Source organism: Drosophila ficusphila, unplaced genomic scaffold (assembly GCF_018152265.1).
Source record: "Drosophila ficusphila isolate 14025-0441.05 unplaced genomic scaffold, ASM1815226v1 contig_475, whole genome shotgun sequence".
NCBI classification, from domain to species: Eukaryota; Metazoa; Arthropoda; class Insecta; order Diptera; family Drosophilidae; genus Drosophila; species Drosophila ficusphila.
Genome location: NW_025064394.1, coordinates 91746 through 112233, shown reverse-complemented (window position 1 = coordinate 112233; position 20488 = coordinate 91746). Strand labels below are relative to the sequence as shown.

Sequence of the window (20488 nt, the reverse complement as noted above, 5' to 3'; positions counted from 1 at the left end):
CTTGGCGCTTCCGGTATAAATGGATAGGGGAATATCCAAAATTCTCTGCCTCCCCCAGTGTAAGATTCGTACCTCGATACCGCCACCTAGCGGTATTTTTAAACATCTCCAATTTCGCCTGGAGTTATTTTTTTGTTCCTTCTTAAAAAAAGAAAAAATTAAATATAAAATATAAAAATAATATAAAAAACATAAAAAGTCAAATTTTTATTGTATTGTTAATTCATGTTATTAAATGTTCTATAAATATAATATAAAATATATTGAATGCGAAGGGTTGTTTGTAGTGACTTGGCTAAATTCAATTTTTATTTATTTTTTAAGTTTTAGTAATTTTTTTAATTGTGGATGCCTTGTTATATTCATAGTTTTTTAAGCCCTCCCCCTCGTCTTTCTCGGCCAATTCCCGCCTTAAGCGACGGCAGTCCACGGCGGTCATCGCCTCAACATCCTCCTTGAATACAGCGGGAGCGTGGCTATCGACAATAAAAAGTCTTGAGTCCCAAAGAGATCCCGGCACTTCGCATACACCTCGACCATCCATTCCTGGCACTCCGGCCTGTTTACATCAGCTATACAAACGGGATTCATATCTTATCTGATAATTACTTCACTATAAACATTATTCGAAATCGCTTTATTCTCATTTGACAAACCTAACAAATACATAGAGATGAGTAGATTTCAAAAGATATTATACTCTTCCAGAGGGTATTTTACTTATTTGTGATGTCAGCAAGGGAATTGTTTTTGTTGATTTCATTTATACAACCGCTGGTTAATTGGATCTTTGGCCTTATCATCATTTCAATTTTAATTAATAACCTGCCCGAACCAAGTCTGCTTCTTAATATATTATCTAAAGAGGTATATTCTGTATTTAGCCAACTGCAATTGAAAATGTTTAATTATTACAAGTAAATAGATTTTCAATGAACCTTATTACCTTGAACCACATCGTCCCATCCTGTAATCAAAATCGGTAATGCAAGAGTATTGAGAATTGCCTCGATCAAATGTGGTGAATTCCTTGTTCTCAAAGGCAGAATATAAGTTCCGTGGTAATGTACCAGAATATTTTCCCAAAGACTTTATCGCATACGATTCCTTCTCGCTGCCAATAGTAAAGTTACTATAGTACAAGTAACAAGGGGAATATAGTCTTTCTAATTTGATGTAAAATTCGTGGGGTCGTTCATAGGTTGCAAGATACAGTTTTTCGAGTCCAACAAAGAATTCTTTATAAGGGTTTCCAAATCCGTTTTTATAGTCACTCCAGCTACGATTGAAGTTTTCGGAACCGTCGATTCGCCTATAAATTGTCATCCAGCCTGTTGAAAATGCGGTTCCAGTGTTTTGATTGCAAATTGATTCGGATTTTTCCGCACTGTTCTTTAAGTTTTTGATTTCTTGTTGAACCTTATTCAATTCAGTTATAACATTAATCTGATCAGTTTCGTTTTTTTATTTGATCATTACACATTTTGATTGTTTCTTTTGCGACTGCTAATTCTTTTTCCAGTTTCTTAACAGTTTCTGTCAGAGAAGTTTCTTTATCCTTGAGCAGCTCAATTTGACCATCCTTATCTTTCAGTTGTTGAGTAATATTCTTGATTTCTTCATTTTTAAAATGCACATTCAAAGAGTTGGTCTTGATATCACCGACAGCGTCTGATAACTTGACCTGCAATTGCGTGTTAGCGGTTGTCAACGTGTCTATTTTTTTGTTCAGTTCCGCGTTGTTAGTAAGTGCTGGCATCATCGACGACCAACAATGCGCATTGCACTGGTCTTTGGTAAAGTGCGACTCCTCTTTATCATTTAACAGGAACTTATATTCTTTAAGACGATCTGCAACTAGAAGTGGTGCTCTCTCCCAGAGTAAACAGGCCAAAAAGAGAACGAAGTGGCTCGACTTCATTATGCGCGTTTGAATCGTTTCACAATCTACTTAAGACTGAACTGAGCTCTACAATTTCGAAACACACTCCTCGGGGTTTTGCCAAAATTTCTCTGAGATAAGAAATACATAGAGAACCTAGAGCACTTTATCACCTGACTTCAAGCTTGCAAAAAGCTTTGTTGATACTAAAATGGATTCGATAACCACTTGTGAAAATCATATATAAATATTCATATATGAATATATATATAAATGGCTGGTTGTAGTGACTTGGCTAAAAATCAGTTTTTATTTTACCCTTGCAGAGCAAAAGGGTATTATAATTTCAGTCAGAAGTTTGCAACGCAGTGAAGGAGACACCTCAGACCCCATAAAGTATATAAATTCTTGATCAGCATCACCATCTGAATCCAAATAAGTCTGTACGTCTGTCTGTCTGTCCGTCTGTCCGTCTGTCCGTTTCTACGCAAACTAGTCTCTCAGTTTTAAAGCTCTCTTGCTGAAACTTTACCAAAAGTTGTGTAGTTATTGCACGAAGTATATAAGTCGGATCGGGCCGGATCGGCCGACTATATCGGATAGCTCCCATACGAGAGAATGAAATAAAAAATTCTCACGCCGTTGTTTTTGATCAGATCGACTGGATTTCTTCCAGATGGCGTTTTATAACTACTTTTGAATTTTTGATCAAATTTTATCAAAATCGAATAACTCTATCATATAGCTGCAATAGGAAAGACCGAAAAATCTATATAGAAATAACGGAACTAAAATTATAACATCGTTGTTTTTCATTGGAGAGTCTATTGACTCTTGAATTACGAATTAAATTTCATCAAAATCAGACGACTATATCATATAGCTGCCATATAAACAATAGTCGAAAATATGGAAAATTTATAGAAAAAATCGTCATAGCTTCGATGTTGTTTAGCCTTTATGCATTTTGATCGACATATTTGATGACTGCAAGCTTGCCGAAGCTAGCTACCTTTTTTTTTTTTTAAGTTTTAGTAATTTTTCCTCCTCGGCCATATCCCGCCTCAAGCGACGGCAATACAAGGCGGTCATCGCCTCAACAGCCGCCTTGAAAACAGCGGGGGCGTGGCTATCGACAACCCAGCCAGCGGAAGCCGCATCTTGAGTCCCAAAGAGATCCCGGCACTTCGCATACACCTTGACCATCCATTTCTGGCACTCCGGCCTGTTTACATCAGCTATACAAACGGGATTCATATCTTGTCGGATGATTCCTTCACTATAAACATTATTCGAAATCGCTTTATTTACATTTGACAAAACTAACAAAAACATAGAGATGAGTAGAATAACATAGTTTTATTCCCTTCTACATATATAAACATTAATTAATGGAACAAAAATTATAACAATTGTTTTAAATCATACAAGATTGATTTTTGGAATAAATTGTATCATTTAGATGGAAATTCCGAAATAGACTAGAAATACGTTCAAATAGTCCGTGTTGTAAAGCCTTGCCATCTTGCTCAACATTTGTGATGTTAGCAAGGGTTTTGTTGTTGTTTATTTCACTTATACAACCGCTTGTTAATTGGATCCTTGGCCTTATCATCATTTCACTTGCGAACGCACTTGTTACACCCCGATGGATAGAGTAATATTTTATATTCAGCCAACTGCAATTTAAAATGTTTAAATATAAGAAGTAAATAGATTTTCAATGAACTTTATTACCTCGATCCACATTGTTTTCCCCAATTTCCTATATCAAAGAAAACGCAATAGCGTTGAGAATTGCCTCGATCAAGTGTGGTGAATTTCTTGCTCTCAAAGGAAGAAAATAAGCGATGTGTTAGTGTGCCAGAATGTTTTCCCAAAGACTTTATCGCATACGATTCCTTCTCGCTGCCAATAGTAAAGTTATTGTAGTACAAATAATCAGTGTGTTCATGAGCTCCTTTGATGTAAAGTTCGTGGGGTCGTTTATAGGTCGCGAGATACACATTTTCGAGTCCAACAAAAAATTCATCATTAGGGTTTCCATATCCGTTTTTATAATCACTCCAGCTAAGATTGAAGTTTTCGGGACCGTCGAATTGCCTATAAATTGTCATCCAGCCTGTTGAAAAGCCGGTTCCAGTGTTTTGATTGCACATCGAATCGGAATTTTCTGCACTGTTCTTTAAGTTTTTGAATTCTTGTTGAACCTTATTCAATTCAGTTATGACATTAATCTGATCTGTTTCGTTTTTTATTTGATCATTACACGTTTTGATTGTGTTTTTTGCGACTAATAATTCTTTTTCCAGTTTCTTAGCAGTTTTTGTCAGCAAAGTTTGTTTATCCCTGAGCAGCTTAATTTGACCATCCTTATTAATCAGTTGTTGAGTAATATTCTTAATTTCATCATTTTTATGACTCGAAATCAAATAGTTTGTGTTGATATCATCGTAAGCATCTTGTAACTTGACCTGCAATTTCGAGTTATTGGTTGTCAACGCGTCAAATTTTTTGTTAAGTTCCGCTTTGGTAAATTCTGTCGTAATCGACGACCAACAATGCGCATTGCACTGGTCTTTGGTGAAGTGAGACTCGTCTTTATTATTTAACACGATCTTTATTTCTTTAAGAGTATCTGCAACTAGAAGTTGTGCTCTCTCCCAGAAGAAACAGGCCAAAAAAGAGAACGAAAAGGCTCGAATTCATTATGCGCGTTGAAACGTGAAACGTTCACAATCTACTCAAGACTGAACTAAGCTCTACAATTTTGAAACACACTCCTCGGGGTTTTGCCAAAATTTCTCCGTGATAAGAAATACATAGAGCACCTTATCAGCTGACGTAAAGACTGCAAAACCTTTGTTGATACTAAAATTGATACGATAACTAATTGTGAAAATCAAAACAAACTTGAATCGGGCTTAAGCCTTAATGGTGGTTGTATAAATTAAGGATATTTTTTTCTCTAAGTTTTTAGGAATTTTTTCTTACAAAGCGACACTTGGCGCTTCCGGTATAAATGGATAGGGGAATATCCAAAATTCTCTGCCTCCCCCCGGTGTAAGATTCGTACCTCGATACCGCCACCTAGCGGTATTTTTAAACATCTCCAATTTCGCCTGGAGTTATTTTTTTGTTCCTTCTTAAAAAGAAAAAATTCAATATAAAATATAAAAATAATATAAAAAACATAAAAAGTACAACAAATTTTTATTGTGTTGTTCATTCATGTTATTAAATGTTCTATAAATATTATATAATATGTATTATACATGCGAAGGGTTGTTTGTAGTGACTTGGCTAAATTCAATTTTTATTTATTTTTTAAGTTTTAGTAATTTTTTTAACTATGGATGCCTTGTTATATTCATAGTTCTTTAAGCCCTCCCCCTCGTCTTTCTCGACCAATTCCCGCCTTAAGCGACGGCAGTCCACGGCGGTCATCGCCTCAACATCCGCCTTGAAAACAGCGGGGGCGTGGCTATCGACAACCCAGCCAACGGAAGCCGCACCTTGAGTCCCAAAGAGATCCCGGCACTTCGCATACACCTTGACCATCCATTCCTGGCACTCCTACCTGTTTACATCACCTATACAAACGGGATTCATATCTTATCTGATGATTATATAAACATTATTCGAAATCGTTTTATTCTCATTTGACAAAACTAACAAATGCATAGAGATGAGTAGAATAACATAGTTTTATACTCTTCTACATATATAAACATTAATTAATGGAACAAAAATTATAACAATTGTTTTAAATCATAGAAGATTGATTTTTGGAAGAAATTGTATCATTTATTCTAGCTAAATCATCACATATCATTTATTCTATAAATCCGATATTGACTAACAGCACGTTCAAATAAGGCCTTGCCATCTTACTCAACATTTGTGATGTTAGCAAGGGTTTTGTTGTTGTTTTTTTCACTTATACAACCGCTTGTTAATTGGATCTTTGGCCTTATCATCATTTCACTTGCGAACGGGCTTGTTACACCCCAATTGATATAGTAATATTTTATATTCAGCCAACTGCAATTTAAAATGTTTAAATATAAGAAGTAAATAGATTTTCAGTGTACTTTATTACCTCGATCCACATTGTTTTCCCCAAGCTCCTATATCAAAGAAAACGCAATAGCGTTTAGAATTGCCTCGATCAAATGTGGTAAATTCCTTGTTCTCAAGAATAGAAAATAAGTCATGTGGTAATGTACCACAATATTTTCCCAAAGACTTTAGCGGATACGATTCCTTCTCGCTGCCAATAGTAAAATTATCGTAATACCAGTATCCAATGACTTTATCATTTCTTTTTAATTTGATGTAAAGTTCGTGGGGTCGTTCATAGGTCGTGAGATACAAATTTTCGAGTCCAACAAAAAATTCTTTATTAGGGTGTCCAAAACCGTTTTTATAATCACTCCAGCTACGATTGAAGTTTTCGGAACCGTCGAATCGCCTATAAATTGTCATCCAGCCTGTTGAAAAGCCGGTTCCAGTGTTTTGATTGCACATCGAATCGGAATTTTCTGCACTGTTCTTTAAGTTTTTGAATTCTTGTTGAACCTTATTCAATTCAGTTATGACATTAATCTGATCTGTTTCGTTTTTTATTTGATCATTACACGTTTTGATTGTGTTTTTTGCGACTAATAATTCTTTTTCCAGTTTCTTAGCAGTTTTTGTCAGCAAAGTTTGTTTATCCCTGAGCAGCTTAATTTGACCATCCTTATTAATCAGTTGTTGAGTAATATTCTTAATTTCATCATTTTTATGACTCGAAATCAAATAGTTTGTGTTGATATCATCGTAAGCATCTTGTAACTTGACCTGCAATTTCGAGTTATTGGTTGTCAACGCGTCAAATTTTTTGTTAAGTTCCGCTTTGGTAAATTCTGTCGTAATCGACGACCAACAATGCGCATTGCACTGGTCTTTGGTGAAGTGAGACTCGTCTTTATTATTTAACACGATCTTTATTTCTTTAAGAGTATCTGCAACTAGAAGTTGTGCTCTCTCCCAGAAGAAACAGGCCAAAAAAGAGAACGAAAAGGCTCGAATTCATTATGCGCGTTGAAACGTGAAACGTTCACAATCTACTCAAGACTGAACTAAGCTCTACAATTTTGAAACACACTCCTCGGGGTTTTGCCAAAATTTCTCCGTGATAAGAAATACATAGAGCACCTTATCAGCTGACGTAAAGACTGCAAAACCTTTGTTGATACTAAAATTGATACGATAACTAATTGTGAAAATCAAAACAAACTTGAATCGGGCTTAAGCCTTAATGGTGGTTGTATAAATTAAGGATATTTTTTTCTCTAAGTTTTTAGGAATTTTTTCTTACAAAGCGACACTTGGCGCTTCCGGTATAAATGGATAGGGGAATATCCAAAATTCTCTGCCTCCCCCGGTGTAAGATTCGTACCTCGATACCGCCACCTAGCGGTATTTTTAAACATCTCCAATTTCGCCTGGAGTTATTTTTTTGTTCCTTCTTAAAAAAGAAAAAATTCAATATAAAATATAAAAATAATATAAAAAACATAAAAAGTACAACAAATTTTTATTGTGTTGTTCATTCATGTTATTAAATGTTCTATAAATATTATATAATATGTATTATACATGCGAAGGGTTGTTTGTAGTGACTTGGCTAAATTCAATTTTTATTTATTTTTTAAGTTTTAGTAATTTTTTTAACTATGGATGCCTTGTTATATTCATAGTTCTTTAAGCCCTCCCCCTCGTCTTTCTCGACCAATTCCCGCCTTAAGCGACGGCAGTCCACGGCGGTCATCGCCTCAACATCCGCCTTGAAAACAGCGGGGGCGTGGCTATCGACAACCCAGCCAACGGAAGCCGCACCTTGAGTCCCAAAGAGATCCCGGCACTTCGCATACACCTTGACCATCCATTCCTGGCACTCCTACCTGTTTACATCAGCTATACAAACGGGATTCATATCTTATCTGATGATTATATAAACATTATTCGAAATCGTTTTATTCTCATTTGACAAAACTAACAAATGCATAGAGATGAGTAGAATAACATAGTTTTATACTCTTCTACATATATAAACATTAATTAATGGAACAAAAATTATAACAATTGTTTTAAATCATAGAAGATTGATTTTTGGAAGAAATTGTATCATTTATTCTAGCTAAATCATCACATATCATTTATTCTATAAATCCGATATTGACTAACAGCACGTTCAAATAAGGCCTTGCCATCTTACTCAACATTTGTGATGTTAGCAAGGGTTTTGTTGTTGTTTTTTTCACTTATACAACCGCTTGTTAATTGGATCTTTGGCCTTATCATCATTTCACTTGCGAACGGGCTTGTTACACCCCAATTGATATAGTAATATTTTATATTCAGCCAACTGCAATTTAAAATGTTTAAATATAAGAAGTAAATAGATTTTCAGTGTACTTTATTACCTCGATCCACATTGTTTTCCCCAAGCTCCTATATCAAAGAAAACGCAATAGCGTTTAGAATTGCCTCGATCAAATGTGGTAAATTCCTTGTTCTCAAGAATAGAAAATAAGTCATGTGGTAATGTACCACAATATTTTCCCAAAGACTTTAGCGGATACGATTCCTTCTCGCTGCCAATAGTAAAATTATCGTAATACCAGTATCCAATGACTTTATCATTTCTTTTTAATTTGATGTAAAGTTCGTGGGGTCGTTCATAGGTCGTGAGATACAAATTTTCGAGTCCAACAAAAAATTCTTTATTAGGGTGTCCAAAACCGTTTTTATAATCACTCCAGCTACGATTGAAGTTTTCGGAACCTTCGGATCCCCTATAAATTGTCATCCAACCTGTTGAAAAGCCGGTTCCAGTGTTTTGATTGCACATCAATTCGGATGCTTCTGCACTGTTCTTTAAGTTTTTGATTTCTTGTTGAAACTTATTCAATTCAGTTATGACATTAATCTGATCTGTTTCGTTTTTTATTTGATCATTACACTTTTTGATTGTTTCATTTGCGACTGCTAATTCTTTTTCCAATTTTTTAACAGTTTCTGTCAGCAAAGATTCTTGATCCCTGAGCAGCTCAATTTGACCATCCATATCTTTCAGTTGTTGAGTAATAGTCTTGATTTCTTCATTTTTAAAATGCACATTCAAAGAGTTGATCTTGATATCACCGACAGCGTCTGATAACTTGACCTCCAATTTCGTGTTATTGGTTGTCAACGCGTCTATTTTCTTTATCAGTTCCGCGTTGTTATTAAGTGCTGGCATCATCGACGACCAACAATACGCATTGCACTGGTCTTTGGTCAAGTGGGACTCCTCTTTATTATCGAACTGGATCTTTATTTTGTTAATACGATCTGCAACTAGAAGTGGTGCTCTCTCCCAGAAGAAACAGGCCAAAAAGAGAACGAAAAGGCTCGAAGTCATTATGCGCGTTGAAACGTAAACCGTTCACAATCTACTCAAGACTGAACTAAGCTCTACAATTTTGAAACACACTCCTCGGGGTTTTGCCAAAATTTCTCCGTGATAAGAAATACATAGAGCACCTTATCAGCTGACGTAAAGACTGCAAAACCTTTGTTGATACTAAAATTGATACGATAACTAATTGTGAAAATCAAAACAAACTTGAATCGGGCTTAAGCCTTAATGGTGGTTGTATAAATTAAGGATATTTTTTTCTCTAAGTTTTTAGGAATTTTTTCTTACAAAGCGACACTTGGCGCTTCCGGTATAAATGGGTAGGGGAATATCCAAAATTCTCTGCTTCCCCCGGTGTAAGATTCGTACCTCGATACCGCCACCTAGCGGTATTTTTAAACATCTCCAATTTCGCCTGGAGTTATTTTTTTGTTCCTTCTTAAAAAAGAAAAAAATTAAATATTAAATATAAAAATAATATAAAAAACATAAAAAGTACAACAATTTTGTATTGTATTGTTCATTCATGTTATTAAATGTTCTATAAATATTATATAATATGTATATATATTATACATGCGAGGGGTTGTTTGTAGTGACTTGGCTAAATTCAATTTTTTATTTTTTTTTTAAGTTTTAGTAATTTTTTTAATTATGGATGCCTTGTTATATTCATAGTTCTGAAAACAGCGGGGGCGTGGCTATCGACAACCCAGCCAGCCGAAGCCGCATCTTGAGTCCCAAAGAGATCTTGGCACTTCGCATACACCTTGACCATCCATTTCTGGCACTCCGGCCTGTTTACATCAGCTATACAAATATGATTCATATCTCATTCCGATCGAAAAATTTTTTTGTTTGGGGGGGGTTGTTCGATCAAAAAAATTTTTATTTTATATGGTTGAAAGACCGTGTGCTATAAGGGAATTTGAAAAAGTCTTAGATTTTGGGGGGTCCGGACTCCCCGGACACTCCCCCTTCGTCCGCCCCTGCCGCTTGTTAATTGGATCTTTGGTCTTATCATCATTTCAGTTTTGTAAAAAGAACTTCCATAATATAACTGGTGTTTTTTAATCCATCGGATAGGGTAATATTTGCTATCCAGCCAACTGCAATTTAAAATGTTTAATTATAACAAGCAAATAGATTTTCATTGAACCTTATTACCTTGAACCACATTGTCCAATCGGCACTTCTTTTCATAGTAATAGCAAGAGTATTGCGAATTGCCTCGATCAAATGTGGTAAATTCCTCGTTCGTATAGAGAGACAAGATGTAATGTGTTAGCCTGCCAGAATATGTTCTCAAAGACTTTAGCGCATACGATTCCTTCTCGCTGCCAATAGTAAAGTTATTGTAATACAAGTAATCATCGGCTCCATCAGATTTTTTTAATTTGATGTAAAGTTCGTGGGGTCGTTCATTGGTTGCGAGATATACATTTTCGAGTCCGACAAAAAATTCTTTATTAGGGTTTCCAAATCCGTTTTTATAATCACTCCAGCTACGATTGAAGTTTTCGGGACCCATATCGAATCGCCTATAAATTGTCATCCAGCCTGTTGAAAATGCGGTTCCAGTGTTTTGATTGCACATCAATTCGGATGCTTCTGCACTGTTCTTTAAGTTTTTGAATTCTTGTCGAACCTTATTCAATTCAGTTATGACATTAATCTGATCAGTTTCGTTTTTTATTTGATCATTACACTTTTTGATTGTTTCATTTGCGACTGCTAATTCTTTTTCCAATTTTTTAACAGTTTCTGTCAGCAAAGATTCTTGATCCCTGAGCAGCTCAATTTGACCATCCATATCTTTCAGTTGTTGAGTAATAGTCTTGATTTCTTCATTTTTAAAATGCACATTCAAAGAGTTGATCTTGATATCACCGACAGCGTCTGATAACTTGACCTCCAATTTCGTGTTATTGGTTGTCAACGCGTCTATTTTCTTTATCAGTTCCGCGTTGTTATTAAGTGCTGACATCATCGACGACCAACAATGCGCATTGCACTGGTCTTTGGTCAAGTGGGACTCCTCTTTATTATCGAACTGGATCTTTATTTTGTTAATACGATCTGCAACTAGAAGTGGTGCTCTCTCCCAGAAGAAACAGGCCAAAAAGAGAACGAAAAGGCTCGAAGTCATTATGCGCGTTGAAACGTAAACCGTTCACAATCTACTCAAGACTGAACTAAGCTCTGCAATTTTGAAACACACTCCTCGGGGTTTTGCCAAAATTGCTCCGTGATAAGAAATACCTAGAGTACCTTATCAGCTGACTGTAAGCTTGCAAAACAATTGTTGATACGAAAATTGATGCGATAACCACTTGTGAAACTCAAAACAAACTTGAATCCGGGGTTAAGCCAACGTTAAAAACTATATAAATTTAGGATATTTTTTCTCTTTTTTCGGAATTCGACAAGTGGCGCTACCGCCACCTAGCGGTATTTTTACACATCTCCATATTCGCCTGTTGTTAATACAAGTTATTATATTTTGTATAAATATTGTATGTAAATGTAAAGGGTTGTTCGTAGTGACTTCGCTAAGTTCAATTTTTGTGTTTTTTTTTTTTAAGTTTCAGTTATTTTTATTATGGATGGCTTGTCCTCTTCTGCCAATTCCCGCTTTAAGCGACGGCAGTCCACGGCGGCCATCGCCTAAACATCCGCCTTGAAAGCAGCGGGGGCGTGGCTATCGACAAAAAACAGCATCTTAAGCCCCAAAGAGATCCCGGCACTTCGCGTACACCTTGACCATCCATTCCTGGCACTCCGGCCTGTTTACATCAGCTATACAAACGGGATTCATATCTTATCGGATTTTTCCTTCACAATAAACATCATTCCAAATCGCATTATTCACATTTGACAAAACTAACAAATGCATAGAAATGAGTAGATTTAAATATTTATTATACTACATTAACTGTAAAAATCTATATAAAATTAATGGATCGGGTATTTTTTTTGTTGATTTTATTTATACAACCGCTGGGAAAATTGATCATTGGTTTTATCATCATTTCAATTTTGAAAAAAAATCTTTCCAAAATAATTCGCCGTTCCATTTTCATAGGCAAAGGAATATATTTGTTATTCAGCCAACTGCAATTTAAAATGTTTAATTATAACAAGTAAATAGATTTTTTTGAACCTTATTACCTTGAACCACAACTTGCTATCAGGTGAATCCAATTGTTATTGCAAATGTATTGAGATTTGCCTTGATCAAATGTGGTAAATTCTTTGTTCTTATAGGCAGAAAAGATGTCAAGTGTGCCAGAATGTTTTTCCAAAGAAAGAATCGCATACGATTCCTTCTCGCTGCCAATAGTAAAGTTATCGTAATACAAGTAACGATTGTCTTCAGCATACGATTCTAATTTGATGTAAAGTTTGTGGGGTCGTTCATAGGTCGTGAGATACAAATTTTCGAGTCCAACAAAAAATTCTTTATTAGGGTGTCCAAAACCGTTTTTATAATCACTCCAGCTACGATTGAAGTTTTCGGAACCGTCGAATCGCCTATAAATTGTCATCCAGCCTGTTGAAAAGCCGGTTCCAGTGTTTTGATTGCACATCGAATCGGAATTTTCTGCACTGTTCTTTAAGTTTTTGAATTCTTGTCGAACCTTATTCAATTCAGTTATGACATTAATCTGATCAGTTTCGTTTTTTATTTGAGCATTACACTTTTCGATTGTTTCATTTGCGACTAATAATTCTTTTTCCAGTTTCTTAGCAGTTTTTGTCAGCAAAGTTTGTTTATCCCTGAGCAGCTTTATTTGACCATCCTTATTAATCAGTTGTTGAGTAATATTCTTAATTTCATCATTTTTATGACTCGAAATCAAATAGTTTGTGTTGATATCATCGTAAGCATCTTGTAACTTGACCTGCAATTTCGAGTTATTGGTTGTCAACGCGTCAAATTTTTTGTTCAGTTCCGCGTTGGTAAATTCTGGCGTAATCGACGACCAACAATACGCATTGCACTGGTCTTTGGTAAAGTGGGACTCCTCTGTATCATCTAACACGAACTTTATTTCGTTAATACGATCTGCAACTAGAAGTGGTGCTCTCTCCCAGAAGAAACAGGCCAAAAAGAGAACGAAAAGACTCGAATTCATTATGCGCGTTGAAACGTGAAACGTTCACAATCTACTCAAGACTGAACTAAGCTCTACAATTTTGAAACACTCTCCTCGGGGTTTTGCCAAAATTGTTCCATGATAAGAAACACTTGGAGAACCTATAGCACCTTATCAGCTGACTTAAAGGTTGCAAAACCTTTGTTGATACTAAAATTGATGCGATAACTAAACAAACTTGAATCTGCCTAAAGTCACCGTTAAAAACTATATATATGTAGGATATTTTTTTCCTTTTTCAGGAATTCTTTACTTACAAAGCGACACCTGGCGCTTCCCGTATAAATGGCTCCACCTAGAGGCAGATCCAAAATTCGCTGGCTCCGCCTTGTGTCAGATTCGTACCTTGATACCGCCGCCTAGCGGTAATTTTACACATCTCCAATTTCGCCTGGCGTTATTTTTTTGTTCTTTCTTGAAAAAGACAAACGTGTACAACTTGATATCCATACTAATATATAAATGTGAAAATGTTTCTGTCTGTCTGTTACTCGATCACGCCTAAACGGCTGAACGGATTTTGATGAAATTTGGTATGGTGATAGATGATAACCTAGAAATCATAATAGGCTATAAATAATCACGCCATCGTTCTTAGGTGGTAAGCAGCAGGTGGAGAAACGGAATAATCACGCAATCGTTCTTATGGGGTAAGCAGAAGGTATTACGTTTTAAGTAAAAAGTTTGCTTTATCAAAAATTGTTTTACGTTGTAGTTTTTAAAACTCCCGTTATTGTTTTCGATTTGTCAGGCAAACGTAAAACAAATCTAAGCAGTATTTCTAGCAGAGCTCGAGCTGCAAAAGTTGCTAGAGGACAAGAATCTGAAGAGCAGACTCGGACGCGTCAGATGTTAGATTCTCAGCGTCATGCGACTCAAAGAGCTTCTGAGACTTATACGCAGACTCGGGCCCGTCAGACCCTGGATGCTGAACGCCAAGCATCTCAAGGAGCTGCTGAGACAGTAGAACAGACTCAGACACGTCGAGTTTTAGATGCCGAACGTCACGCGCAATTGTTTGCGGCAGAGTCTGACGAAGATTCACAAAGACGACGTCTTTTAAATGCAGAGCGGCAGGCAGAAAGTACCCGTACGTTATCAATGAGAACGTGGGAGGCATTTAATGGTGCCTCTTTTGAGTATGACCCTTTGATAGACTATGCTAATCACCGATTGATTATCATAGGGAGAATGGATAAAAAATGCAGATATTGTGAAGCACTGAAAGATGAAACTCCAGGTATGTGCTGTTCTGGTGGAAAGGTTAAAATTCCATTACTTGGCGAGCCAGAGGAACCTCTCAAATCTTTACTTTTATACGACAGTAACGAATCCCGCCGGTTTTTAAGCAGGATTAGAAAGTATAATTCTTGCTTTCAGATGACATCATTTGGTGTAGATAAGGAGGTCGTAATGCCTGGATTTTCACCTACTTTTACCATCCAAGGACAGGTGTATCACAGAATTGGTTCCTTACTTCCCGCAAATAATGAACAACCAAAGTTTTTGCAACTTTATTTCATAGGCGATGAAGAAAATGAAGCTGATCGCAGGTGTCAAAATATACAAGGAATCGAAAGGGATACTGTTTTAAAAATCCAGAGAATGTTGCATGAACATAATCGCCTTATCAATACTTTCAAAACAGCACTAGAAAGAATGCCGGGAGAGAATTATAAGTTGGTGATGCACCCCGATCGCACACCAAGTGGGGAACATGAAAGGCGGTATAATGCTCGCTGTTTTTACTTATATTACAGACTGGCATTTCTTCATGAGCAAGCCACGTATAATTGTCAGTGAGAAAAACATCTCTTTTCTAAATTTATGCCGGCTACTTTTAATGTTTGCCCCTGAGCTTTATTTATTGTCATAGCGAATGCGATTTTCAGTGGAAGCTGTAATCTCTTAAACTGGAAATGCAGATCTGTCGAAATTATGGATATACGGGGGATTAAAACATTTTCTCCTTTTGCCATTCCAGTCATAATGATTGCTTTTATAATATTGCGACCGAGGTGTGTTACTTGCAATCGTGTGCCATTACACAGTCTTGGTGAATCTAAATTCCGCATCAAAATGACAGGAACTCCTACTTTCAGCCTCAGTTTGTGTGAAGGTACTCCCAACAGTTCTAAAGAATTGAGAAATTCTACAGGGTATGATGTCCACAGAATCTCCATGTGTTGACCAGAGAGGGAAAAACAAGGAACATAGTTTACAAAAATGTACTACAGTAATACGTTAATAAAAACAAGAAAGGAAGCTAGCTTCGGCAAGCCGAAGCTTATATACCCTTGCAGTCGTCAAATATGTTGAAAAAAATACATAACGGCTAAACAACATCGAAGCTAAGACGATTTTTCTATTCATTTTCCATATTTTCGACTATAGATCATATGGGAGCTATATGATATAGTTGTCCGATTTTCATCAAATTTAATTCGTAATTCAAGAGTCGTTAGAAAACTTTAAATTTAAAAAATCATGCTTATCAAATAAAAACCAACGATGTTATAATTTTATTTCTATATAGATTTTTCGATCTTTCCTATGGCAGCTATAAGATATAGTTGTCCGATTTTTTATGAAACTTTTTCTCAATATAAGGGTTGTTAAAAAACTTGATGTTCAAAAAATCATGCTCGTGGGATAGAAAACAACGATGCTATCAATTTATTTCTATTAATTCTATATATATTTTTCGATCTCTCCTATGGCAGCTATATGATAGAGTTATCCGATTTTGTTCAAATTTAATCCGAAATTCAATAACAGTTAGAAAACGCCATCTTGAAGAATTCAAGTCGATTTGATCAAAAACAACAGAGTGAGAATTTTTTATTTCATTCTCTTGTATTGGAGCTATCCGATATAGTCGGCCGATCCGGCTCGTTCCGACTTATATACTGCGTGCAACAACTACACAACTTTTGGGAAAGTTTCAGCACGATAGCTTTAAAACTGAGAGACTAGTTTGCGCGGAAACGGACAGACGGACAGATGGACAGACGGACAGACGGACAGACGGACAGACGTACATACGGATTTCAATTCTGCTCGTGATGCTGATCAAGAATATATATACTTTATGGGGTCTGAGGTGTCTCCTTCACTGCGTTGCAAACTTCTGACTGAAATTATAATACCCTTTTTGCTCTGCAAGGGTATAAAAAAGGAAATATTAAAAAAAAACCCGGGCGAAGCTGGAACGGGCAGCTAAAAATATGATAATATCTAATAATTATTCATTAAGAAATTCCGTGTTTTCCAATTTGGAAGCCTTGTTATATAGTTCTTGAAGCATTCGCTCAGTATTTTTATACCCTTGCAGAGCAAAAGGGTATTATAATTTCAGTCAGAAGTTTGCAACGCAGTGAAGGAGACACCTCAGACCCCATAAAGTATATATATTCTTGATCAGCATCACGAGCAGAATTGAAATCCGTCTGTACGTCTGTCCGTCTGTCCGTCTGTCCATCTGTCCGTCTGTCCGTCTGTCCGTTTCCGCGCAAACTAGTCTCTCAGTTTTAAAGCTATCGTGCTGAAACTTTCCCAAAAGTTGTGTAGTTGTTGCACGCAGTATATAAGTCGGAACGAGCCGGATCGGCCGACTATATCGGATAGCTCCAATACAAGAGAATGAAATAAAAAATTCTCACTCTGTTGTTTTTGATCAGATCGACTTGATTTCTTCAAGATGGCGTTTTCTAACTGTTATTGAATTTCGGATTAAATTTGAACAAAATCGGATAACTCTATCATATAGCTGCCATAGGAGAGATCGAAAATTATATATAGAATTAATGGAAATAAATTGATAACATCGTTGTTTTTTTATCCTACGAGCATGATTTTTTGAATATCAAGTTTTTTAACAACGATATAAAATTGAGAAAAAGTCGGTCATCTATATCTTATAGCTGCCATAGGAAGGATCGAAAAATCTATATAGAAATAATAGAAATAAAATTATAACATCGTTGTTTTTATCAGACAAGCATGATTTTTGGAATATAGAGTTTTCTTACGACTCTTGAATTACGAATTAAATTTGATCAAAATCGGACAACTATATCATATAGCTCCCATATGATCTATAGTCGAAAATATGGAAAATGAATAGAAAAATCGTCTTAGCTTCGATGTTGTTTAGCCTTTATGCATTTTGATCGACATATTTGATGACTGCAAGCTTGCCGAAGCTAGCTTCCTTTCTTTTTTTTTTAAGTTTTAGTAATTTTTTCTCCTCGGCCAAATCCCGCCTTAAGCGACGGCAATCCACGGCGGTTATCGCCTCAACATCCGCCTTGAAAACAGCGGGGGCGTGGCTATCGACAACCCAGCCAGCGGAAGCCGCATCTTGAGTCCCAAAGAGATCCCGGCACTTCGCATACACCTTGACCATCCATTCCTGGCACTCCGGCCTGTTTTCATCAGCTATACAAATGGGATTCATATCTAATCGGATGTTTCCTTCACTATAAACATTATTCGAAATCGCTTTATTCACATTTGACAAAACTAACAAATGCATAGAGATGAGTAGAATAACATAGTTTTATACCCTTCTACATATATAAACATTAATTAATGGAACAAAAATTATAACAATTGTTTTAAATCATAGAAGATTGATTTTTGGAAGAAATTGTATCATTTAGATGGAATAGAACATTCCGAATTTGACTAACAAAACGTTCAAATAGTCAGTGTTTTAAAGCCTTGCCATCTTGCTCAACATTTGTGATGTTAGCAAGGGTTTTGTTGTTGTTTATTTCACTTATACAACCGCTTGTTAATTGGATCCTTGGCCTTATCATCATTTCACTTGCGAACGCACTTGTTACACCCCGATGGATAGAGTAATATTTTATATTCAGCCAACTGCAATTTAAAATGTTTAAATATAAGAAGTAAATAGATTTTCAATGAACTTTATTACCTCGATCCACATTGTTTTCCCCAATTTCCTATATCAAAGAAAACGCAATAGCGTTGAGAATTGCCTCGATCAAGTGTGGTGAATTTCTTGCTCTCAAAGGAAGAAAATAAGCGATGTGTTAGTGTGCCAGAATGTTTTCCCAAAGACTTTATCGCATACGATTCCTTCTCGCTGCCAATAGTAAAGTTATTGTAGTACAAATAATCAGTGTGTTCATGAGCTCCTTTGATGTAAAGTTCGTGGGGTCGTTTATAGGTCGCGAGATACACATTTTCGAGTCCAACAAAAAAATTCATCATTAGGGTTTCCATATCCGTTTTTATAATCACTCCAGCTAAGATTGAAGTTTTCGGGACCGTCGAATTGCCTATAAATTGTCATCCAGCCTGTTGAAAAGCCGGTTCCAGTGTTTTGATTGCACATCGAATCGGAATTTTCTGCACTGTTCTTTAAGTTTTTGAATTCTTGTCGAACCTTATTCAATTCAGTTATGACATTAATCTGATCTGTTTCGTTTTTTATTTGATCATTACACGTTTTGATTGTGTTTTTTTGCGACTAATAATTCTTTTTCCAGTTTCTTAGCAGTTTCTGTCAGCGAAGTTTGTTTAAACCTGAGCAGCTTTATTTGACCATCCTTATTAATCAGTTGTTGAGTAATATTCTTAATTTCATCATTTTTATGACTCGAAATCAAATAGTTTGTGTTGATATCATCGTAAGCATCTTGTAACTTGACCTGCAATTTCGAGTTATTGGTTGTCAACGCGTCAAATTTTTTGTTCAGTTCCGCGTTGGTAAATTCTGGCGTAATCGACGACCAACAATACGCATTGCACTGGTCTTTGGTGAAGTGAGACTCGTCTTTATTATTTAACACGATCTTTATTTCTTTAAGAGTATCTGCAACTAGAAGTGGTGCTCTCTCCCAGAGTAAACAGGCCAAAAAGAGAACGAAAAGGCTCGAATTCATTATGCGCGTTGAAACGTAAACCGTTCACAATCTACTCAAGACTGAACTAAGCTCTACAATTTTGAAACACACTCCTCGGGGTTTTGCCAAAATTTCTCCGTGATAAGAAATACATAGAGCACCTTATCAGCTGACTTAAAGCCTGCAAAACCTTTGTTGATACTAAAATTGATACGATAACTAATTGTGAAAATCAAAACAAACTTGAATCGGGCTTAAGCCTTAATGGTGGTTGTATAAATTAAGGATATTTTTTTCTCTAAGTTTTTAGGAATTTTTTCTTACAAAGCGACACTTGGCGCTTCCGGTATAAATGGATAGGGGAATATCCAAAATTCTCTGCCTCCCCCCGGTGTAAGATTCGTACCTCGATACCGCCACCTAGCGGTATTTTTAAACATCTCCAATTTCGCCTGGAGTTATTTTTTTGTTCCTTCTTAAAAAGAAAAAAATTCAATATAAAATATAAAAATAATATAAAAAACATAAAAAGTACAACAAATTTTTATTGTGTTGTTCATTCATGTTATTAAATGTTCTATAAATATTATATAATATGTATTATACATGCGAAGGGTTGTTTGTAGTGACTTGGCTAAATTCAATTTTTATTTATTTTTTAAGTTTTAGAAATTTTTTTAACTATGGATGCCTTGTTATATTCATAGTTCTTTAAGCCCTCCCCCTCGTCTTTCTCGACCAATTCCCGCCTTAAGCGACGGCAGTCCACGGCGGTCATCGCCTCAACATCCGCCTTGAAAACAGCGGGAGCGTGGCTATCGACAATAAAAAGTCTTGAGTCCCAAAGAGATCCCGGCTTTTCGCATACACCTTGACCATCCATTCCTGGCACTCCGGCCTGTTTACATTAGCTATACAAACGGGATTCATATATTATCGGATGATTCCTTCACTATAAACATTATTCGAAATCGCTTTATTCACATTTGACAAAACTAACAAATGCATGGAGATGAGTAGATGCAAATAGATCTTATACTCTTCCAGGAGTATTTTACTTATTTGTGATGTCAGCAAGGGAATTGTTTTTGTTGATTTCATTTATACAACCGCTGGT

General features: G+C 36.1%; 1 long non-coding RNA gene across 1 annotated transcript; it reads right to left on the bottom strand.

Annotated features, from left to right (window-relative positions):
* Nucleotides 1–277: 277 nt before the first annotated feature.
* Nucleotides 278–1408, bottom strand: LOC108095636. The gene is made up of 2 exons (XR_001771671.2): nt 947–1408; nt 278–888 (listed from the first exon to the last, which is right to left on the bottom strand). It is a non-coding gene; the product is annotated as an uncharacterized LOC108095636 (long non-coding RNA).
* Between the last annotated feature and the right edge of the window lie 19080 nt (nt 1409–20488).